The sequence below is a fragment of the Gymnoscopelus microlampas genome (assembly GCF_963454915.1).
Source record: "Gymnoscopelus microlampas genome assembly, chromosome: 7".
Classification (NCBI taxonomy): Eukaryota; Metazoa; Chordata; class Actinopteri; order Myctophiformes; family Myctophidae; genus Gymnoscopelus; species Gymnoscopelus microlampas.
The window spans coordinates 6462471-6488071 of NC_139944.1; the positions used below are offsets into that span (position 1 = coordinate 6462471).

Genomic DNA, 25601 nt, shown 5'->3' on the forward strand with positions numbered 1-25601 from the left:
CTGAATCTGGAAAGTAACAGTTTTGCACCCGACAGAGACGATAAGATTCAGACCTGTATATATCCTGTGAGCGAAATTCGGTCATCAGTCATAAGTCATTAGGCCATTGTACCTAATCATGCACACACCTGCCGCTAGGTGGACCTGCCACTTCCACACCTCCCGTTACATACATACTGTATCTGCTGGCCTTCTGCTTCTGCTATGCAGTGTTTCCCCTAGCCAGAAGCTGAAGGTGTGGGGGAGGATGATTATTTGGAAATTGTTTGGAAATTAGGAAGTACTCACACTTCTTACTTAACACATTACCTGCTAATCACGGATATGCCCATGATTAAAAAAAAAGAACGTTTTTTGGAATTTTTGTTTTTGTTGAAAAAATCATACTGTGGCGGCCAGATTTAAGGGGTGAACTGCTTAACCCTGCCTAACCCGCCACTGCTTAATGCATATAGGGCAAACACTGATATGTGTAGAACTGTCTTTTTATGTTCTCTTTGACGTGATTATTTAATGTTTGATTCACCCCCCCCCTCTCCCTAGTCCCTACCAACAAAAACGATGTAGCTCACGCAAAAACAAACAGATTTCAACCCACGTCGCTACGTCTGTAAACCATTGATGTGACAACGAAGTTGATTCTGATTCTACCTCCTCCTCCTCCTCAACCCTCAATGATGTCATTATGTTTAACCCATTGATACCTGGAACGCTTCTGTGTCACTTTAGATGTCTTTGGCTATTCAAAAATAGCAGATATACAAGCTCATAGCGCGGCACCGAGTGCCGCGCTATGAGCTTGTAGATCTGCTATTTTGAAAAACCGTGAAAATATTTTTTTAATATTTTTTTCTGAAAAATTGTTAGGATTTAGATTTTTTTTAGACACACCCTCAGGTATTAAAGGGTTAATGAACTTTACACAGCAAAGGGCCCCAGGGCTCCAATGTTTACTGTTGGATTAGCGGTAAGGTGCTTTAAGTCAGTTGGAGGGTTTGAATTGTGTGTTCGTGTGTGTGTGTGTGTGTGTGTGTGGGTTGTGCCTCTCTAGGTGCAGTTGCGGCATTCGTTACCACTCCCCTTGACGTGGCCAAGACCAGGATCATGCTAGCAAAGGTACACACACACACACACACACACACACACACACACACACACACACACACACACACACACACACACACAGACGCACGGAGCACACAAACTAGTCTGCCAGCAAGTGTTAAACAGTGCTGTCAGGTGATGCCTTGCAGACAGTAAGGCAGCATGGCTCCCAGCCTCAACAAAAGCTCAACAACGGGGGAACACACAGGAGAAGGGTGGGCTAAGGTTGCACAGGGACAGTGGTCTTAACACACACACACACACACACACACACACACACACACACACACACACACACACACACACACACACACACACGGACGAGCGTGTACACACATTTATCTTTTGCTTGTGGATTGGGGCGTTATGGACAGTGTCGGGCGGACATGTTTGTGTGCATGGCCAGTGTTAACCCATTCAGACCGGGAACGCATCTGTGTAACCACTTAACCGTTATCTTATACTTTCAAAATGCCATTCAAAAATAGCAGATCTACAAGCTCATAGTGCGAGTGCCACACTATGAGCTTGTAGATCTGCTATTTTTTGAAAAATATTGAACTTTTTTGAATGTATACATTTTTTAAAGCTAATATTAACATTAACTCAAATATTTGCTTCTGGGGGTCCCTGGAACAAAAATATTTTGAGATGGGGGGGGGGGTCCGCAGCCAAATACATATCATTTTGGGGCTCCTTGACATGAAAAGTTTGTGAAGCACTGATATTATCATTAGTGTTTCAGAAAAGGATTGTTAGGATTTAGAGGACATTTGTAGAATCCCCAGAAGCAAAGATTTGAGTTACAAATGTTTGCTCTAAATTGAACATATTTTCAAGATTTTTCAAAATAGCAGATATACAAGCTCGTAGCGCGGCACTCGGTGCCGCGCTACGAGCTTGTAGATCTGCTATTTTTGAACAGCCCAAATGCATCTAAAAAACATGACGCGGACGCGTTCCCGGTCTTAGTGGGTTAAGTGCCGGGGAACCGGGCTGACACTTTCCACCTCAACGCTTCTCGTCACACAGAGGAGAGGTGAACCAGAAGGCCTGGTGTCACCGCTGCACTCTCTCTGTCTGTCTCTCTGCTGGCCTTGCTCTTCGTTTGTCTACTCTGCTTCTCTTTCTCTTTCTTTCTCCCTGCTTCTCTCTCCCACTCTTTCTCTCTCACTCTCTCTCTTTGGGCCATCTCTCAGTCTTTCTTTCTCTCTTTTCTCTGGGCCATCTCTCTGTTTCTCTCTCTTTCTCACGGGGCTATCTCTTGACCTCCTTCGCCGGTCACTTTAACTCCTGTGTGTGTATGTCTTGCCTTCCTTCACTAAGCTTTGTTTGTGTGTGTGTGTGTGTGTGTGTGTGTGTGGTTGGGAGGTAAAGAGTTCAGAGCCACCCCCCCCCTTGCAGCCCCCACCCCACCCGGCCTTGGAGAAAAAACGTGGTGTTCCATTTTCTCATGACTCATAAAAAGAACTGAAATGAGCCCAAAGCAGCTTTTGGACAGGTTTGAGTCTCCGATGGCGGGAGTGGATCTCGGGGCCCATGTGCTGCGCGGTGTGTCACACGCTCACGACCCCCCCCCCCCCCCCCCGACCCCCCTCCTCCCGTGAACATCAGCCGGAAGGAAGAGCAGGTGCTGCTGTTTTTAACATGTTTTATTCGGAATGGCTGGCGAACCCCTTCACGTGAGGCTGAATTGTCTTTTCATTGACAAACTTTCAGGAACGGCTGATGATAACAGTGCAACGTACAGTTTAGGGGTGTAACAGTTAATCAAACTAATCATTTTAATAGAGTATGAAAATTAGCGATAATTGTATGAAATTCGGGATTGGTAATTGGTATTTTTGCACAACACCATTGTGTAAAATACTTTCCTGCCAAAGTCCAGAAAGGTTTTACCATCGAAAGGTTTTACTGTTGAGCTAATTATAGAGCCTGCCTGCTTGCTCAGGGGAGAAATTGAATCGTGACCATCAGGTCAAAATTCGTGTCAGATCCTGTGTCTAGGTGAGACATGACCTTTTGACCCGATCTAAATGTCTCAATAGAAGAGCAGGGCGACTAAACACAACCACCCCAATTGTATAAGTTATATTGTATTAACATACTCTACCATACAGATTGGACAAAATGACATTCGATTTTATTAACCCATTGATACCTGGAATGCATCTGTGTCACTGTAGATGTCTTTGGCTATTCAAAAATAGCAGATATACAAGCTCATAGCGCGGCACCGAGTGCCGCACTATGAGCTTGTAGATCTGCTATTTTTGAAAAATCGTGAAAAATATTTTTTTAGGATTTAGAAAATGTTTAGAATCGGCTTCAGGTCTCAATGGGTTAATAAAAAGATACATAGTGTGCCGCTTTAAGTCGTTAATTTATTTGTGTGTGTATATACACACGCTTCCCGATTATTCAATGAATCCCAAAAGTTAGCGATAGAATAATCGCCAAGAAAATGATGGATATTTGCAGCCCTACTACGGTTCGCACGTTGAGACGGGAGAAGGATGGTTGGGGTGGAGGTGGGTGGGTGGGTGGGAGGTGGGTGCTGGAACTTGTCACATTAGTTTCCTCCAGGAAGGGAGCCGGGGAGGAGAAGGGACTTTTTCTTTTCCGCGGTCGGCAGAATGAAAGAGTGGCGTTGTACAGTAGGCACTGTCTGGCAGGAGCCAGCGCCAAGGACGACTGGCAGTTGGCATGGAGGAGGGGAGGGGAGGGGAGAGGAGGGGAGAGGAGGGGAGGGCCACGACTGGCTCGAATCGGGCGGCTCTCCAAAGCACAGCTGGAGCCGTAAAGAAAAGCCTCCGGGGCAGGGGTCTTGCCACGCCACTCTGCCCACAGCCCTGGCACACGCGCACACACACACACACACACACACACACACACACACACACACACACACACACACAGACACACAGACACAGTGTGTGCGTGTCATACGCGGCTACTGTACAGCATGGGCATCGTTCCTGAGGCGGGGCGCATTAACCCATTGAGACCTGAAGCCGATTCTACATGTCTCCTAAATCTCAACAGCTATATCAGTGGTGCTCAATCTTTTTCATGTCAAGGACCCCCAAAATTATATGTATTTGGCCGCAGACCCCCATCAAAATATTTTGTTCCAGGGACCCCCCAGAAGCAAAGATTTGAGTTACAAATGTTTGCTTTAAAAATATATATATTCAAAGATTTGCACACATTTTCACGATTTTTCAAAAATAGCAGATCTACAAGCTCGTAGCGCGGCACTCGGTGCCGCGCTACGAGCTTGTATATCTGCTATTTTTGAATAGCCCAAAGTGTAAAATAATGATTTTTAGCTCAAATCTAAAAATGAGACAGTTCCAGGTCTTAATGGGTTAAGCAGCAGCACGCCAAAACCGCTGGCGTTAGCGGCGCGCTGCACCGCATTCCCTGCCCGCCCGCCCCGCTTGGGGAACGCTGGACGCAGCGAAACACACCGAGTTCACTGTTGATCTGTATAACCTGCTGCAACAGGCCTCCGGTAGTCAGAGGGGGGCTCTGCAGACCCCCCCCGGTACACACAGGACAGTAAACGGCACTCATTCATTCCTTTAACCTGCCCCCCAAAACCGCCTACACGGTACAGAACACAGAGGAGGGGAAATGGTCTCCAAATGTTTATTTGTTAAGTTGAGTCGTTGCAAAACACCATTGATACTGCCGGACCACACAGTCTCTCAACCACTTACTTACGCCCCGGTATGCTGTACTCAGCCAACATAGCCCATATACAAGCTCACTATGCGACGCGTCAGGAACTTGTAAATCAGCTATTTCTGCTGTTTTGGTGACACTCGTGTCACTATGACTCAGCCATAACCATATAAGGAGTTCCCAATGCAGCTACGCCCAAATATGGAGTGTTTTGTCCAGTGGCATAACAAGCGAACAGCGGGCCCCGACGTGAGCTGGTCCTTTGAAATAAAATGTATTTTGGCACAAAAAAAAAAAAACACTTAACGGTTATCGATTAATTAATCGGTAAGGCCTAACGGTAGGTAAACGGTTAATAAAATGTCTCCATTTGGCCATCCCTATTTGTGAAGTTTACATTTTCAGAATGTGCTTGTACTAACTAAGACTAAGTAAAGTAAACAAAGAAAACTATCTGAAGTTGTTGTTATTGTTATTATTAGTTATTATGCCATGATTTTACCGGTCCGGTACCGGTCCGGCCCTCTGGCCCTCTGGCCCTCCTCCATGTGGCCCCTGAGCTAAAATGAGTTTGACATCCCTGGGCTATACAGTAGTTGCCAGTGGTGTAAAGTAACTAAGTACATTTACTCAAGTACTGTACTTTTGAGGTATTTTCACTTTAGTGGAGTATTTCCAGTTTTCAGATCTTTTACTTCTACTCCACTACATCTCAGAGACAAACATTGTACTTTTACTCCACTACAATTATTTGAAAACTTTAGTTACTAGTTACTTTGTAGCTTTTGTTTATTATTACAAAACACACATTAACCACTTCAGCCCTATGTACATTTTGGCCATTTGAAAATGTGGCCATTTGAAAATGGCCAAAATTTTCGATCTACAAGCTCAAAGCGTCGCGATGCGACGCTTTGAGCTTGTAGATCTGCTATTTTCAAAAGATTCGTAGACCTTTTTACACATTTGAAAACTTGTGAAATGGGACATTCTGCATAATGACTATGTCAGCGATCTCCATGTATGGGAATAATGGGGACGAGAAAAAACGGTAGAGTCGTATCTCACCCACACACGTTTGTTACGGCAGAAAGAAACCAGGGAACAGAGGACGAGTTTTGTTCATCCTCTTGTTCTGCCCGGTTCGGTGCATATCACAATTTACAGCTATTTCCTACGCAAACTGAACTGTAGCAGCGCGCATACACACACACACACACACAAACACACAGCCATATACACGGGAGTGATTTACAGGCCGGACCACAGTTATGCTAACCCTGCACCCCCACCCAGCACTCCCTCCACTATGCCTCAGTCTCCTCTCCTCTCCTCTCCTCTCCTCTCCTCTCCACCTCGCTTAATCCATTGAGACCGGGAACGCAGCTGTGTGTCATTTTAAGATTTCTTTGGGCTATTCAAAAATAGCAGATCTACAAGCTCATAGCGCGGCACCGAGTGCCGCGCTATGAGCTTTTAGATCTGCTATTTTATTTTTAAATCGTGAACGTTTGTGCAAATCTTTTTAAATATATATATACTTTTTCAAAGCGATTGCTTCTGGGGGATTCTACAAAATGTCTTCTAAATCCTAACAGTTTTTCTTTAAACAAATACATGTATCAGCGGTGCTCAAACTTTTTCATGTCAAGGACACCAAAATGATATGTATTTGGCCATGGACCCCCCATCTCAATATATGTTGTTCCAGGGACCCCCAGAAGCAAAGATTTTAGTTAAACATTTATATATATTAAAAGATTTGCACGAATTGCATGATACAAAAAAAACTAAAAAAACACTATGAGCTTGTATATCTGCTGTTTTTGAATAGCCAAAGACATCTTTCCCGGTCTTAATGGGTTAACCCTGAGTCACCCTGCGCTGCTGTTGCTACCACCAGCCCCTGCTCCCTTCAGTGGAAATGAATGCACCCACAGAACAGCCCCAAGAAATCCCCTACTTTTGGTTTTTAGTGTTCGCTAAACCATTTTGTGTAAACAGAAGCACTTGACAGAGACTGAGAGAGAGAGAGAGAGGGAGAGACTGAGAGAGAGAATGAAGTGTGGGGGGCAACAGGTGGAGTGGGGTTGGAGGGGGGGTGTCACCTGCGCAAAAAAACAGCTGTCCCTGAAGTGGAATAGAGGGGAGAGAGAGAGAGAGAAGAATGGATGGATGGATGGAAGGAGAGAGAGGTGGGGGGTTAAGGAAGTGTGTGTGAGGAGGAAGACTAAACAAGGGTGTCTGTCCAGCGTTGGGCCGGAAGCGAGGGAGACGTCCCACATCTGTCATCACGCCTCCACTTCTCCGCGGTCAGCCAGAAACCTCTTATCTCCACATTTGAACTTTGTGTGTTTTTCCGCAAATTAACGCCCTACTTGATCATACTACAGTCTCACACAAAAGCATGAAAAGTAGCAGATCTACAAGCTTGAAACGCGTCGCCTCGCGACGCGTTTCGAGCTTGTAGATCTGCTACTTTTCATGCTTTTGAATTTGAATCGGTAAAAGTAACAGTTTTGGACATATGAGGTTTTTCCGATTTGCTCTCTGTCCCTTTCTCCCCTTCCCTCTCTCTCTCCTTTCTAGGGATGGCCAAATGGAGACATTTTATTAACCAGTTTACCGTTAGGCCTTACCGATTAATTAATCGATAACCGTTAAGGAAAAAAAATATATATATTTTTTTTAAGGGCCAAAATACATTTTATTTTGAAGGGCCAAGTCTACACATTTTGTTTTGTGTCTCCAGCAGAGTTTCTAGTGTCTCTATCTCTCTCTGGAAGAGGTTGCGCATAAACTCTGCAGCCGCACTGAGGCGCTCCAACACAAACAATACCAATACAAAGACGAGGAAGAAGAAGAATAAAGTGGAAGTCACGTGTGGTTGCAGGTGTAGACTTGGCCAAAAAACGATTAAAAAACATTTTGGCCCTTTTTTTTACGATTAATTTTAATCGTTAGTATTAACCGGTTGCCGATTTCTTAACGGTTAACGGTTATCGGTTGGCCATCCATACTCCTTTCTCTCTCTATAGCCACTTTTATACACATATATCCCGGAACAGGGACATACTGCAAAGAAGAGCCGTTATTAATGCGAGCTTTTCTCTTTTTTTTCAAACACAGAACCAAACAAAGCCGCCCCCTTTGTGTCTTTTTTTCATGGCATGCCGGCGTTCCCGGAATCAGAGACGCGACGTGCAATACGACAGTGTCTAGTGTTACGCTATGTTGTTTGACACCTGTTGTTGGCATGGTATAGATTCTATACATTTACAACCTATAGCCTGCGTATTTATTTCACACAATACCGAAGTAAAATGGACCGATGACGTGGAAGGACACGGTCACAGAAGCTTCCGGTAGCCTACGTACTGAAGCCTTTCTCCTTCACAGCGCGACATGAAGGGCGTCTTTCCAAAAATAAGAAGAGCCAGCTGAAGTAGTGACACCCACTAAATAAGAGCATTCTAAAGTTACCAAACTCACTTCATATCCTCATTTCTCTCTCATCCCCTTTTCTCTCGTTCGCTCGATCCTCTCTCTCTCCCTTTCTCACGCGTACGCACACACAACGATAAGACGGCCGACGTTAGACTAAACATTTACGATAGCCTACACATTCATTCAACATGATACGCACTCAAAAGACGTGTACATACTGTTTATTTGGACTATAAGCCTGTTAAATTAGGATAATTGAGTCTGTTCGAGATGGGGTGATCTTTACAGTGGCGGACTCGTGCAAGCGTCTTTGCGCGATCGGAAAAATACGTCGAAGGAGGCCCGGACCGGTGGCGTATAGCGGTCCGGGCACCCGAGGCTAAAATCTAGCCTGACATGCGCGTCTCGGGTTTGAGTCCCGATCCCGACGGAACCCCTGTTCTGTCCTAGCCCTGCCTGCTGTGCATACAGATGTGGATTGGGCTCTGCGACTGCACCCACACCTGGCACAACAGTGGAACAACAGTGTTACACGTGTGTGTCATTTCCAAAAAACAATTCTTCCTGGGAGACGCTCATTTTGCTTCAATCAATGTCGTCCTATGTATGTGCGTTTCTGCAATATTTTACAACCAACGCATGTGTATCGCGTGAATCATTCCCAGTGATGGGTTTTTGCGTTATTCCATGCCTGGAATAACAACATTCCCACCTTGAACAGGCTCTCTCTCCCTCTCTCTCTCACTCAACCTAGGCTGGGACGGCCACGGCTAGCGGCAACATCCCACTGGTGCTGTATGATGTATGGAAGAGCCGAGGACTTACAGGGTGAGTCTTAACGTTTTTATTTGTGTGTGTCCGAGAGAGAGAGAGAGAGACTTTTAACCTATCCAATCCTGGGAACGCATCTGTGTCACTTTAGATTTCTTTGGCTATTCAAAAATAGCAGATCTACAAGCTCGTAGCGCGGCACTTGGTGCCGCGCTATGAGCTTGTAGATCTGCTATTTAAAAAAAAATAATAATCGTGAAAATGTGTGCACATCTTTGAATATACCAATTTTGAACTCAAATCTTTGCTTCTGTGGGGTCCCTGGAACAAAATATTTTGAGATGGGGGTCCGCGGCCAATACATATCATTTTGGGGGGTCCTTGACATGAAAAAGTTTGAGAACCACTGATATTATAGCAGCATAAGTTTAAAAAAGCAAAACTGTTAGGATTTAGAAGACATTTTGTAGAATCTTGAGCTACAAGTGTTCGCTTTATAAAGTATATATGTATTCAAAGATTTGCACACATTTTCACGATTTTTCTCAAAAATAGCAGATCTGCAAGCTCATAGCGCGGCACTCGGTGCCGCGCTATGAGCTTGCAGATCTGCTATTTTTGAATTGCCCAAAGAAATCTAAAAATGACACGGACGCGTTCCCGGTTCGAATGGGCTAACGAGAGCCATCAATTCAGAGAAAAGTCCAGAGGTCACTCAAGCTGTTTAAAAAACTAACAGCTCTTAATACAAACATCTATATATTTTCTCCTTCTGTCTCCCTGCTTTGGAAAAAAAAAAATCCTCTTATTTTACGTGATTTGATGTAACTCGCCCTGATTCCGCGCATAATTGAGTATGATGACAGGGCCGCGACTCCGGGGACGGGGGATTTACGACCGCAGCTGAAAAACGAGCCGTGTAAAAGCTTTCTCTTTGCCTGCTTGGTGTACAGCTGTATTGATTAAGGTATTATACAGGGGGGGGGCAAGTGGAAGGGGTTTTATTTGAGCGTTTTTTTTTTATGTGTTTATGATGCGGGGGGCTAGGAGAAAAAAAGGGCCAAGTCTAATGGGACTAGCCGAGGCGCTGCCAGCGCTCAAACAAACCCGCGCCCCCCCCCCCCACCGTGGTTGAATAATGGGGCCCTTGCTTGTGTACAAGTCACCGTCATTTAGCTAAGATGCTACGCGCTTGATGCTCATAACAGACTAGGGTCTGGGACGGGGGCCAAACGCCAGTGGAACAAGAGAAATGCTCTCTCTGTCTCTCTTGTTCTCTCTCTGTCTTTTCCAACTTGTTCTCTCTCTCTCTCTCTCTCTGTGAACAAAATAAATGGCAGCATTTGTTGTGTAGGCTGCTGGCGCTGGAATCTAATCAAAGAGTAATTAGAATTCTATTTCCGCTTGGGGTTTTTCTGTGCTCAACGGGGGGGCGATTCCCTTAAGTACACATGGCTCGAGGGGGGGGGGGGTCGGGGTGAGGGGGAGGGTCTCGGTAGGGGAGGAGGAATGCATTACGGGGAGAAGATATCGCCGCTTGCATATTTAAAAAGTGAAAACCCGTGATCACCATACATGAGGTATAAAGAGCTATTAAAGCCCCCCAGCTGCAGTGCTAACCCGATGGTAATTTAAAGGGCTAGTCTTTGATGCCCCCCCCCCCCCATATCCCACCACCTCCACACCACCAAGTCCACCTTTGATACCCCCCCCCCCCCCCCCTCCCCTCCCTTCTCTCTTACTGATTATCTCCACGGGTTGGTTACCGTACAGCCAGCTGCAGCGCATAGAGGACAACGAGCGCAATGACCTCTGCTCTGACACATCGCACATACGCCATGGGGCCAGCGGTGGAAAAAAAAGTACTCAAACGTTTCACTTAAGTAAGAGTATCAATGCTGCAATGTGGAAGTACTCTGTTACAGGTAAAAGTCCCAAATTCAAAATTGACTTGAGTGAAAGTACAAAAGGTATTGGCTTCAAAATGTACTTCAAGTACCAAAAGTAAAAGTACTAAAATGTTTGAAAATAGCTGATCTACAAGCTCACAACGCGTCGCGATGCGACGCGTTGTGAGCTTGTAGAGCTGCTATTTTCAAATAGCCTAGTTATAAAATATGGCTAAAGTAGTTAATGTGTGTTTTATAACGTAATAATTTATATCTGCAAAGTAACTAGTAACTCAAGTTTTCAAATAATTGTAGTGGAGTAAAAGTACAATATTTGCCTCTGAGATGTAGTGGAGTAGAAGTAAAAGTATCCCTACAGTACTTGAGTAAATGTACTTTAGTTACTTTACACCACTGCCACATCGCTATACGCCAGGGGCATTCTGAGAGAAAAAGAAGCGAGACGTAGAGAAAGAAGAGGGGATTCGATAAGAGAGGACCCTCCAAAAAAAAAAAGGAGGAAGGAGCTTGTGTGAGAGACAACGGGGGAGAGAAGGGGAAAAGTGTTTTAGCCCTCTCCTCCTGTGTGTGTGTGTGTGTGTGTGTGTGTGTGTGTGTGTGTGTGTGTGTGTGTGTGTGCGCGCCGCAGGGCCAAAGGGCCCTTGTGGTTGTGCCGGTGCATGCCTGCTACAAATTGCTGGGCCTTTAAAGCTGTAATTATGGTAATAGGCCCAATTGCAGTGCAGCGAGGCTCCAAAGTGCTGCCATGTGTGTGTGTTGTGCCGTGCCCCAGAGGACCCTGGGTTATAGGAGAGAGAAGTGTCCCCCCCGCCCCCCAGAGCCACGGTTAACCCTTTAAGACCGGGGAACGCTATCTATCTGCGTGTCATTTTAAGATTTCTTTGGGGCTATTTAAAAATTGCAGATCTACAAGCTCATAGCGCGGCACCGAGTGCCGCGCTATGAGCTTGTAGATCTGAAATATATATATTTTTTAATCCTGACAATGTGTGCAAATCTTTTGAATATATATATATATATACATTTTTAACTCAAATCTTTGCTTCTGGGGGGGGGGGGTGGATGGGTCCCTGGAACAACATATTTTTAGATGGGGGTCCACGGTCAAATACATATAATTCTGGGGGCTCCTGAACCACTGATATTATAGCAACATGCATTTAAAAAAAACAAAAAAACTGTTAGCATTTAGAAGACATTTGTAGAATCCCCCCAGAAGCAAAGATTTGAGTTACAAATGTTCACTTTGAAAAATATATATACATTCAAACAATAAAACAATAAACAGCAGATCTACAAGCTCATAGCGCTGCACTCTATGAGCTCGTAGATCTGCTGTTTTTGAATAGCCAAAATAAATCCAAAAAACGCCACAGATTCTTTCCCGGGGTCTATATGGGTTAACCCCCAACAGGAAAAAACAATGAGCCCGACCAGACCCCAAAGTAACAAAGCAAGACTAACACAGGCACAGTTGTCCCTCCAGACTCTGGGTTTGTTTTTGTATCGTATTTCATTTAGACAGATGCTAGGGGTTGATGTCTACTGCTGTGGTTCTCAATTTTTATCATGTCAAGGACCCACAAATTGATATGTATTTGGCCACGGGACCCCCTCCATCTGAAAATGTTGCCAGGGACCTCCAGAGGCAAAGATTTGCAGTAAAACGTTTTTTTTTTTTCGGATTGTATTGGTTGAAAACGCTCCACACACCGACCCCGTTCGGTGATGAGCAACTCTCTCCTGCTGTGCCCCCGCAGGCTATATTTAACCCATTAAGACCGGGAAAGCATCTATTTTAACCACTTAACCATTATCTTATACTTTGTCTATTCAAAAATAGCAGATCTACAAGCTCGTAGCTCATAGTGCTACGAGCTTGTATATCTGCTATTTTGGAATAGCGCAAAGAAATCTAAAAAAATGACACAAAGATGCGTTCCCGGTCTTAATGGGTTAACTCCATCCGTCTTGTGAGCCGATTGGCCGACGATCGGGGCTGATGACTGATCTGTATGGCCGGGCCAGCCAGTGATGTCACGGTGAATCAGTCCCACCGGGGTGGGGGGGGGGGGGGGGGGGGGGGGGGGTTGTCTGGCTCTCTCTCTCTGTTCCACAGGTGGGCTTGATCTCAGACAGGAAAGTGACAGTCCAGGGGTCGATTTGTTGGACGCACACAAAAGACACACAGATTGTTATTTCATCGTTTTTACGTCCTCGCACTGGGTTTTAACATGGGAAGACCCAGTGCGAGGAACACTGCATTAAAGGGATATTTCACTTTAAAAAAAACTTTGGGTCATTTCATCGTCTACTCAGGCTTTTGTGAGCCCGCCAATCAGTTTTTAAGTTGCTCGATTCAGTATTTAGACATTTGATATTCATTTTATCAGACACGCCCCCTTCCTATACAAACCCATTATAACTTTAAACTCCATGTTAGATTCATCAAAAACACCCGTCCTTGGTTCTGGTGACTCACCCTAAATACTGAATCAAGCAACTTAAAAACGGTCTGGGGGGCTCACAAAAGCCTGAGTAGATGATAAAATCACCCAAAGTTTTTTAGGAAGTGAAATATCCCTCAGTGTTTTACCCGAACAATGAGTCGGGGAGTAAATATCCTCTCTTTTTTAAAGGTATGTTTCCTACAATTTTGTTTATTTCACTATTCACTATTGAATAGGGCTTAACTGGTCAGTTCACAATGTATTTTTGTGCGTTTGGGTTGACATTAAGCCACATTTAGACCTGAAAAAAACCCTGTCTAAATCCTGACCTAAGTTTTCTGAAAAAGATATTTATTCAAAAATTACCCAAAAAATGACGTTGCTATATACTGTACATATACTTACAAATAGGAGTTCCTGCCCAAAAATGGGTTACATTTATCTTTTGGGTCTCCAGCTAAAAACAAGTGTGGCAACCCACTGCATGAATTGTTTTATCCCATTAAGACCTGGAACGCATCCGTGTCACTTTAGATGTCTTTGGCTATTCAAAAATAGCAGATATACAAGCTCATAGCGCGGCACTCGGTGCCGCGCTATGAGCTTGTAGATCTGCTATTTTTGAAAAATCTTGAAAAAAAAATGTTTTAGATTTGAGAACCTGAGAATCGCCTCAGGGTCTTAATTGTTTTAATCTGTGCTCTGCTGCTGGCAGGACAAACATTGGTCAAGCGGTGTGTTGGCTGGCTAATGGTCCGGTATGTACAGTATATACATACATACAGGTTAACGCCATGCTTCTTCCCCCCCCTATCGGCTGTTTCCTTTCTGACCGCTTGGCCTCGGGCTGCATTGTGTCGTCATTGTGTGAGGACCAGCACCAGCAGGCCGTCAAGCAGACAGGAGGTGATAGATAGCATGTGGGAAAAACGACAGGCAAGACGACAGGCTCTGAGTAATGTCTCCCGTATTATTTAGACCAGCCTAAGCATTTACACTTGTACGTGCTTACATGAACCCAAGCACACTTGTTTGTGTGCGTGTGTGTGTTTGTGTGTGTGCGCACACAGTGTTGGAAGAAGTACTCAAATGTTGTACATAAGTAAAAGTATTAATACCACAAGGGTAGAAATACTTGAGTAAAAGTGTAAAATATACTTAAAGTACTAAGTGAGGCAGAATGTCCCATTTCACAAGTTTTCAAAATGTAAAGAGATTTTTTTGAAAATAGCAGATCTACAAGCTCGAGCTTGCAGATCTGCTATTTTCAAATAGCCGAAGTATATAAAGTGTTGAAGTGGTTAATGTACGTTTTGTAATAATAATCAACATCTGAAAGTAACTAGAGTTTTCATGTCATTTTAGTGGAGTCAAAAGTACAGTATTTGGTTCTGAGAAGTAGTGGAGTAGAAGTAAAAGTACTGAAAATTGGAAACGCGCCAGTAAAGTAAAAAAAAAAATACCTACAAATGTTACCGAAGTACGTAGTACTTGAGTAAATGTACCTAGTTACACCACTTTATGCACGCACTAACTCCTTTTTTTCTCCCTCGCTTTCACAATCATGCAAGCACACACATTCAACACACACACACATGCACACACGCGTGCACTCACCTACCTCGCCCCCTTCGCTGCCTGCCTTTCCCATTCCCAAAACAGCCGATCTAGGCCAGGGGGCATTGCATTCTGAAACGTGGAGAGTTGTGGGAATGGTTGAGATGGTTGGGAGATCCGCTGACATGCTTGGCACCTTGTACATAGCTTTAGCAGTTGACAAAATTGATGTATTAGCGAGGTAAGGCCGTTTGTGACCCCATTTTCTAAATGGAGAGCACCATAAAACTGTCTCTTCCCCCCCCCCCCCACCCCCACAGGTGGTACCATAAGATAAGATAACATAACGGCAAAACTGTACTGATCCCCCAGAGGGACATTCAGGTGTCACAGCAGCAACAGCTGCAATCCACAAAAAAAATCGAAATATACAGTGAATTTATGAATGAATATGATATAACGTTGTTGTCGGGCAGAAACCTCTTATCTCCTCTTATAACCTTTTTGAGTTTTTTTTGTTTTGTTAACCCATTAAGGCCGGGAAGGGAACGCATCTGTGTCCTTTTAAGATGTCTTTGGGCTATTCAAAAATAGCATATATACAAGCTCATAGCGCGGCACCGAGTGCCACGCTATGAGCTTGTATATCTTCTATTTTTTTAAATTATTTAAATCGTGCAATTTGTGCACATTTTTGAATATATATACATTTTTAACTCAAATCTTTGCTTCTGGGGGGTCCCTGGAACAACATATTTTGAGATGGGGGGTCCGTGGCCAAATAATATCATTTTGGGGGTCCTTGACATTTGACAAAGTTTGAGCACCACTGATATGGAAACATATGTTTTTTAAAAGAAAAACTGTTAGGATTTAGAAGACATTTTGTAGAATCCCCCAGAAGCAATCGCTTTAAAAAAGTATATATATATTCAAAAGATTTGCACAAACTTTCACGATTTAAAAAGAAAATAGCAGATCTACAAGCACTCGGTGCCGCACTATGAGCTTGTAGATCTGCTATTTTTGAATAGCCCAAAGACATTTTAAAATGACACACAGCTGCTAGTCAATCAACAATGGGTGTATACAGTACACTATTATTCCCAGTCTCTTAACAGTCTGACATCACTGAGTATATGAATACATTTGTGCAGACTATCAACAATTAATATTACTAGACCATACCCGTAGGGGAATATGAGCACCCAAAGTGTGCAGTTTGGCTTATGCGCTGAGAACAGATAGTTTATCAGGGATGGAAAGTGAGTTTGTACTGTGTTAGTACAGTGGTTCTCAAACGTTTTTATGTCAAGGACCCCCAAATTGACACTTGATAGCCCGCGGACCCCCATTTGAAAAGATATGCCAGGGACCCCATAAGAGAGTTTTTTTTTACGGCTCTAGCAGTGAATCTCAACCATTTTAATTTGAAGGACCCCCAGTTTGACATGCATTAGGGCTATGGACCCCCATTTAATGGTATTTCTATGTCTTGGACCCCAATTTATATCGTAAAGTCTATGTTTATTTAACTCTGAGAGTGTACGAATGGAACCAAATGGACCCCTTAGAGTCCATTTGGTTCCATTTGTACACTCTCAGAGTTACAGACCCATAAGGGTCCATTTGGTGCCTAATCTATCATTTAGCTGGGTACCCCCTGGAACTCCCTCAAGGACCCCTGGGGGTCCCCGGACCCCACTTTGAGAACCAATGGTGTAGTCGTGTCCCGCACATCCCGTCGTGGAGGCACAGAACAAACACCCGCGCATATAACAGGCGGAGGCATCCCCCGTCGCGAGCGCGCACAAACACACACACACACACACACACACACACACACACACACACCACGGTACATCCATGCGGCCCGTGGCCCGTCGGGAACACACACGGGCGTCGCGCAAACACAAATAATGTACATTGTGACACTGCCAGTGCCTCCCCAACGTGCATGCACACGTGTGTGTCGACGCATACACGGCCGCGGACCCAAATTGTGGGGCGATCATCTCCCCCACCCACACACACACACACACACACACCACGGAGGCACGATGCTACTCGTCCCCCCCCCCCCCCCCCCCCCCCGGGTCCCGTCGGAAACACACACACACACACCAGACTTTTTTCGCACACACGCCCACTTTTAGATCCAGTCCTATTTTAAAAGTCTGCGCATGGGGGACTCGCGTATCCGCACGCCTGGTGTAGCCGCTATCATTGATAATTAATTGGATCTAAACAAACGCGCTGTACGCACCACGCATACGCTCGCTTTGAAAAGTGTGGTGTAGATGGGCCGTAAGAATGCACTGAAAGACTGGACGGGGTCTATGGTGTGGTATCAGGCTAAGCTCACTGGCAGCGTGGATGTTGTTGCCATGTCGGCCTACTGTAAGCGGTTTAGGGCCAATATTGGTGGTAGTGTGTTTTGGCGTTGGTTGTGAAAGTGCAGGTGGGTGTGGGGACGTGTTGTGAGCTTGTAGATCGGCTGTTTTCCAAGAGGCAAGGTATATGTGTGAAGGCGCTTCGTTTGGCCTTCTTTTCATAGACCTTGTTGCTTATAGGGTTCGTTTCGTTTGGCCTTGTTTTCATAGACCTTGCTGCTTGTTTCTCTCGCGAAACCTGGCAACGACGCATGCGCAGTTTGATCAAGAGTCGACCCAAGACACCACCGTCCGTGAGGGTACTAGAATTATAGTAGGATGAATTCATATATACAGTATTTACAGTCTGTCAACAATGAATGATACAGTATGTTAACTAGAACGCTGCGCTCAGCAGAGCTTATGGGGGGATACCACTCGTTTTCAACATTGAACTATGTCTTTAATTTGTTTAATTGCCTAGAACTGGAGAATTGATTGAGGTCATGTGATCAGTGACATGCGCAAGGTGCACTTTTGGCTCCGCCCCCTCAGCCAAAAGTGCACCCTGCGCATGTCACTGATCACATGACCTCAATCAATTCTCCAGTTCTAGGCAACATAGATGGGGGGGGGGGGGGGGGCTTTTATTCAGTTCAATGTTGAAAATGAGTGGTATTCTCCTTTAAAGCGCACCCTACCTCCCTCCATCGTTGTGTCTGTGTGGGGCATGTGATGAAAATGTTTTGGTGTTTACTGGAGTATTTCCAATTGTTTATACTTTCACTTCTACTCCACTACATCTCGGAGGATAATATTGTACCTTTACTCCACTACAATTATTTGAAATCTTTAGTTACTAGTTACTTTGCAGATATAAATTATTACATTATGAAACATACATTAACCACTTTAGCCCTATTTTATACCTACAATATCTACAAGCTCACAACGCGTCGCATCGCCAATACTTTTGTACTTTTACTCAAGTAAATTTTGAATTCCGGACTTTTACTTGTAACAGAGTACTTATTGATACTTTTACTTTAGTAAAACATTAGAATACTTTTTTCCACCACTAGAGTGTGTGCGTGTGCGTGTGCGTGTGCGTGTGCGCGTGCGCGTGCGCTTGTGTGTGTATGTGTGTGTGTGTGTGTGTCTGTGTGTGTGTGTGTGTGTGTGTGTGTGTGTGTGTGTGTGTGTGTGTGTGTGTGTGTGTGTGAGAGAGAAAGACACAGGGCAATGGGGGAAATGCTAGGATAAACGATGCTGATTGTTAAGGCCTTGTGACAATTACGTCTGAACGGGGCGGATTGGGAACACAAATCAACCCTGGAATTTCAATGACAGCGGCCCCCCTCATATCTGTCCACAATGACATGAAAATAATAAAGTCATTAGAGCGTCGCAGCCGAAGTGTGTCGACCGTCTGATCAATCAGTCTTCTACGCCACTGTTTCCCAAACAGTGGCTCAGGACCCATATGTGGGTCGCATTTTCATGGGTCGCGAGGAAATACCCCTTTATTCTTTGTTTCCTACATTTTGTTTTTGATTCTTATTATTTCAAACGATTTTCCAACAATTCACAGTTAACTCATTGACTGCCATGGACGAGTTAACTCGTTAACTGCCGTTGCCCACACTGCCAGCGACGAGTTGTGAGTTTTTTCACACAGAACCAGGAGTTTACGTGATCAGAAGATGTACTGCTCGATTCACTTTCTGGTTAACTTATTACTGAAAAAGGCTGCTGTGTATTTTCTTTTTTTCACTATGTATTTTTGGCCGAGACATGCTATTTTCAAAGCCGTATAACAAGCGAACTGGAGGTCGCGATGACATGTTTTCTTTTTCTTCACGGAAGCACAGTGAAACCCTCCTTGATTAGCAACCATCAGGGGATCGATCATACTGGAGATAAATATTCTGTGACTACTTGAAAAGGTAAGCAAATCCTGGCAGTGGGTGAGTGTTTCAATGTATATACTCTGGCAGTTAACACATCGCCATAGACGCAGATCTGCGTTCTATTTGATTAATCACTTGCCTGCCAGAACGCAGATCTGCGTTCTATTAAAAAGAAGTTGAAAATTCCACAAGGGGCGCCCTAACACAGCTTTGGAATGATCGATCGTCACTCAGAGAAGAAGTATGTGGATGTGACGTCATTCCAAAAAACGTCACATCCATCCACCCTGACTATGTTATTTTTAGAAAAACACTCCTATCTCAGTTGTTTTGCATTGAAAACCACCCATTTTCAACGTGCCATAGCCCCAAAATGGCCGATCGCGGGTGGAATGTTATTATTCCAGCGTACACACAGATGCCTCCGCCTCCTCAGAGGGACTTTTTTTGTTTTTGTTTTTTGTACACAATGTGGCTTCCACAGCGTTTCAAAGATCGTCGGCTTAAGGTAATTACGCTGGCAAGGGGATAAACAACGATGTTTGATATCTTGCCAGGAGATGTGTTAAAGAGTTACAAACGTCTCTCAAAAGAATTCCATAACAAAAATAGCCGATCGTGTTTGTGAGCTTGTAGATCGGCTATTTTCACTTTAGTTTGCCTCCCGGGGGGGAGACCTCGCATTTCTCTTTCAGGGTCTCGAGCTAAAACATTTCGGAAACGCCGCTCTACACCCCATGCTCCATGTAGGCTTATATGAAATACAGTCATATTTTGACAGCGCTGGAAACCCGAGGACAAAAAGAAGACGGTAGCAGTCAAATCGTATTACCGTCTTCATGCGTTGTTGGGTTTTATGTGTGGGAAAGAGTACGTGCACCATATGCCCAGTTGTCTAGTTCAGCTCCATAGCCTCGCGTACGTGTGTCGTCCACCCCCAGCCTGGAGGGACGGTGGCTCTGAGATTTTGAAAAATATTTAGGAATTGAGTTCCTTGGCACTGCTAGCAATGCTGTATGACACTGATCCGCCTAGTAGTTAGGGAGATTAGCCGCAAACGCGCGCACACACGGACACACACACACACACACACACACACACACACACACACACACACACACACACACACACACATTATGTTAACCCATTAAGACCTGGAACTGTGTCATTTTTAGATTTGAGTTAAAAAGCATTATTTTACACTTTGGGCTATTAAAAAATAGCAGATCTACAAGCTTGTAGATCTGCTATTTTTTGAAAAATCGTGAAAACGTGTGCAAATCTTTGAATATATATATTTTTTAAAGCGAACATTTTTAACTCAAATCTTTGCTTCTGGGGGTCCCTGGAACAAAAATATTTTGATGGGGGTCCGCGGCCAAATACATATCATTTTGGGGGTTCTTGACATGAAAAAAGATTGAGCACCGCTGATATAGAAACATACGTTTTTCAGAATACTGTTGGGATTTAGGAGACATGTAGAATCGGCTTCAGGTCTTAATGGGTTAAGGCTATCAACAACGAACATAAGCATGTTTATGTGTACTGTCTTATCGACAGTGAATCTGAGAATGAATATATAGACGGTCTGTCAACAGACCTTTGACATTATGTACAATCTATCAACACTATGAATGAAAATCAGTACAGTCTTGCTTTAACCCATTAATGGGTTAACCCATTAAGACCGTCTGTGTCATTTAAAGATATCTTTGGCTATTCAAAAAAATAGCAGATATACAAGCTCATTGTAGATCTGCTATTCTAGTTATTTTTTGTGAAGATTTGTGCAAATATTTGAATATTTATGTATTTTAAAGCGAATGTCTTCTAAAACGTTCTAAAATAGCAGATATACAAGCTCATAGCGCTATGAGCTTGTATATCTGAATAGCCAAATAGCCAAAGAAATCTTAAAATGACACAGATATGTTTCTGGTATTAAAGGGTTAACAGGCATCCCAGCTCGCTCGGAAACAAACACACTCACACCAACATTGTACTGTACGCAGGCACACACACACACTTTTTCTCCATTACATCTGGCTTGGACAGCAACACCACCAGATGAGTGTGGGGGCGTATTGGCAGACAGGGGGTCTTAGTAAGCGAATCGCAGTCCAACAAGTTAGAATGGTTGTCCAGCTGACAGGGGGAGAGAGAGAGAGGGAGAGAGAGAGAGAGATGGATGGAGATCAGGAGACGAACAGACGGGAAAGAGCGAGCATGTGTTAAAGGAGTGATATCAGACGACATGGCAAGAACGAGGCGGAGACAGAGAGCGAGAGAAATGCCAGACGATTCGTGCCAGCTGAAGGGGGGGCACGGGGAGAGAGAGAGAGAGGGGTGGAGAAATGGACAGTAGTAGTGGACAAAGTAGTGCACTTCGTAGTCCGAGTCAAAGTATATAGATATTCTTGGTTAAATACTGCAAGTATGCAAAAGTACACATTACAAAGTGCATTTTCTTTAAAAAAAAAAAATCTTTTTCACGATTTTTCAAAAATAGCAGATCTACAAGCTCATAGCGCGGCACTCGGTGCCGCGCTATGAGCTTGTAGATCTGCTATTTTTGAATAGCCGAAGAAATCTAAAGTAACACAGATGCGTTCCAGGTCTTAATGGGTTAATATCAACGCATTGCCGTTTTGACATTTTTAGACACAGCAGCATAATCAAAGAAAAAAACATATTGCGAAGGTAGCAGATCTGCAAGCTCGCAACGTCATGACCTTGTAGATCTGCTATTCTCGCCGCTGATATTTGAAATGGGGGGCTGAAGGAGAAATGCAGTGGGAGTCATCAGAAAGTACAATATTTGCCGGAGTGAAAGTCATAAGCAAAAAGAAAAAAAAATGTCCTCCACCGCTGTGAAATATACGGAGGGGAAGAATGGACAGCGCAGGGACGTGTGTGGATGTCATCTGGCCATCCGTCACGCACAGAGAGAGAGAGAGAGAGAGAGAGAGAGAGAGAAGGTCCAGGGAGAGACCCTTGGGGAGGTGGGGTTGGGGGGGGGGCTTGAGGCCTAATCCCCAAAACAGCTGTGGGGACGGGGGGCGGCTCTCTCATGGCCCCGTCATCGCATCCTCTGACCCTTGCAACGTCAACAGCTTCTTGCCCCCCCCCCCTTGAAGGGTGCAGTGCGGCCCTTGAAGGCCGCACTGCACCCCTCTAAAACAGATCTGCCAGATCTGCTTTTTATAATTTCCACGCTATGTTTTATTTGAAAATAGCCGATCTACATGCGACGCGTTTTGAGCTTGTAGATCTGCTCTTTTCAAACAGCTGATGTATATGTTAAAGTGCTCACGTGGCCCATAGTCGCTTCTTTTGGGCTGGTTTTCCTTAGGCCTGGTTGCTTGTTTCTCTCACAGAATCTGGCAACACTGCTCTAAAAGTGCCTCATAGGCCTCATCGTGGCCCTGATGTTAGATTGGTTCCCAGAGACCCCCGTCTCTCTCTCTTTCTCTCTCTCTCTCCACACCCCCGAAAGCACTTTGCCGCACATCACCAGTCCATAAAGCCATTAGGCCATAATGAACACGCTTGCGGTGTTATTGTTATTATACGAGTTACTTTGACAACTGTAGCGGTGGTGTAATCTGATGAATATTACGACCCTCATTACGTATTATTGCTTTTTTTTATAACCCATTAAGACCTGGAACGCATCCGCGTCATTTTTAGATGCGTTTGGCTATTCAAAAATAGCAGATCTACAAGCTCATAGCGCGGCACTGAGTGCCGCGCTATGAGCTTGTAGATCTGCTATTTTTGAAAATTAGTTAAAATGTGTGCAAATCTTTGAATATATATATATTTATATTTGTAAAATATTTTGTTTCAGGGACCTCCAGAAGCAAAGATTTGAGTTAGAAAATGTTGTTTCAAAAAATACATGTATTCAAAGATTTGCACAAAATGTTCAAGATTTTTCTAAAATAGCAGATCTACAAGCTGGGAGCACGGCACTTGGTGCCGCGCTATGAGCTTGCAGATTTTGGCTATTTTTGAGTAGCCAAAGTGTAGTATAATGGTTATTGCTCAAATCTAAAATGACACAGATGTGTTCCCGGTCTTACTGGATTAACAGGGTTGTCAGCAGTTAGCAACAAGATTTACCCACGACTTTAGCCAAAAAAGCTCAACATTGCTACAAATTTGACCGTGTTGTAACATTCCAGAGATGTTTCCATTTTCCCTTCCCGGGACTGATACCCGCAACTTGCCTATCGGTCGATACCGAGCACCAACCTGATGCCAAAGGCATAATAAATACAAAAAAAGACATGGAATAAATAACAATTCCATTAACACATTGACCGGATCGGCAAAACCGCATCCCGAATAAGTCCGTTTCCGGTGGTGTTACAATGAAATGTGCCGTATCGAAAATGGAAAAAAGTTTTTTTTTTCGAAAAAAAGGAAAAAGCACCAGTTGGCGCATAGCCCGTAGGCTACGGGATCGGCGCTTTACGGTTGGATTTATCGGCCCCTAGGCTACGGGCCTGGCGGTCAATGTGTTAATAATTGTTGTAAATAGTGCAGTAAAACAGTAGTGCAACATCAACTGGTAACACCCACCTATAGAACAAACATGGGTAAATTCTCCTTCAACAGCACTGCCACCCTAAGTGTGGAAGGCCCTTACAAAATGTGGTTCACTGGCATCCTTCAAAACAGCCCTGAAAATGTACCTTTCGGGAGGCGAAAGGGGGAGGCAGTTATAAAAGGGGGGAGGCGACCCCCCCCCCCTTTTTTTTTCTCTTTACCCCCCCCCCCCCCCCCCCCCCCACATATAGTGTTTTTACCCCCCCCCCCCCCCCCCCCACATATAGTGTTTTTACATTTGTGACGGTATCGAATGTTTGGTGCTATCTTTTGTTGATGAGTTGAATACCTAGGACCCCAATGGAAACAAGACCGCAAGGACTTTGTGGGTGTTCTCCTTTTAGACAAAGTCTAACTGTTACGCGTGCTCTTTTATAGTTCTGTCCAATAAAATATTCAATATTCAATCAACTGAAGCATTCAGACACACAAATCATCGTTCACTATAAATGTAACATCTGCGTGATAAATTGCGTGCCATGACTGGTATCGGACTGGCGTATACACTGGCATACTCGCCGATACCGACACCAGCATTTTTAGGCAATATCGGCAGCTTTTCCCGATACTGGTTGTAGGTATGGGAACAACTCTAAACATTACAGTTTATTAGAGTTGATGATGTGTACATCATAAAGGACAACGGTGTCACTATCTTGTGTCTCTTCTCTGCAGGCTGTTTGCTGGCGGCCTGCCCAGGATGACCTTCATCAGCGTGGGCGGCTTCATCTTCCTGGGAGCCTACGAGAAAGTCCGCCACAGCCTCCTCCTATAGCACGCCGGTTTCCCAAAGTCTGGTCCGGAGGCCCCACCAGGGGTCCAAAAGGACCCTTAAGGGTCTGTAACTCTGAGATTGTACAAATGGAACCTTTTTTTCTCCCTTCTTTTTAATCATCTTTGGGAACCCCCGATCTACACTGTAAAATTGTGCGTTAATTTAACTCTGAGAGTGCAACAAATGGAACCAAATGGTTACTAATGTTATAGTCCCTTTCAACACAGTCTCACTGCCCCGAAGTCACATATTGACTTTTTTGCAGAACGCCTTCTAGTCACATTGTGACTGCCCAACGTCATAATGTGACTTCCCAGCAGTCATAATGTGACTTTAGGGTAGCTCCATTGAGATACATAGCTGAATAGACAACATGCGTTAAAAGCTGTGGTTTAAATGCAACATAACACACGTCACCACCCAAACAAACCTGGAAATATTCTGTGCATTTTCATATTTTGTTGATCATTTTTCGATAAGTGCTTGTTGAGAACGATAGATTTGTTTAACTTTTCCAACCCCCTGACGTCACGTCAGATTACTTCCTGCATTCTGCGACGTCTTTTTCAGTGTCAATAAAGATCTGACAAAAAGAGGACCAAAAAAATGTTTTATGATCTATCTATCTATCTACATAAACGTTCAAAAGTGCTGACCCTATGGCCACAAATGTTGCAATTATGTACGGGTCCTTAAAAGTACCCGTATCTTCCGTATTTTTTAATGAAAAGTATTTTAATCTGATTGGTGGCCATTTTATCAGAGAGTTGTAATGTTGCGTGAGTGCAGTACACCTCTCAACCCATAGGGTCACGTGAAAACATATGGCAGAAATGGCCAGCAATTGGATTAAAAGGTTTTTTATTGAACATTAAAAAAAATACGGGTACTTTTGAGAAACCATATATAATTATAACATCCGTGGTCATAAGTTAGTATCTTTTTATTTGAAATGTGAACGTTTATGTAGATGTACGGGCTGTAAATGTAGAAGTGCA

General features: G+C 44.1%; 1 long non-coding RNA gene across 1 annotated transcript; it reads left to right on the forward strand.

Annotated features, from left to right (window-relative positions):
- The first annotated feature begins 1032 nt into the window (after window positions 1–1032).
- LOC311049578 lies at window positions 1033–25080 on the forward strand. Its single transcript, XR_014601205.1, has 3 exons — window positions 1033–1116; window positions 8996–9069; window positions 24504–25080. It is a non-coding gene; the product is annotated as an uncharacterized lncRNA (long non-coding RNA).
- The last annotated feature ends 521 nt before the right edge of the window (window positions 25081–25601 follow it).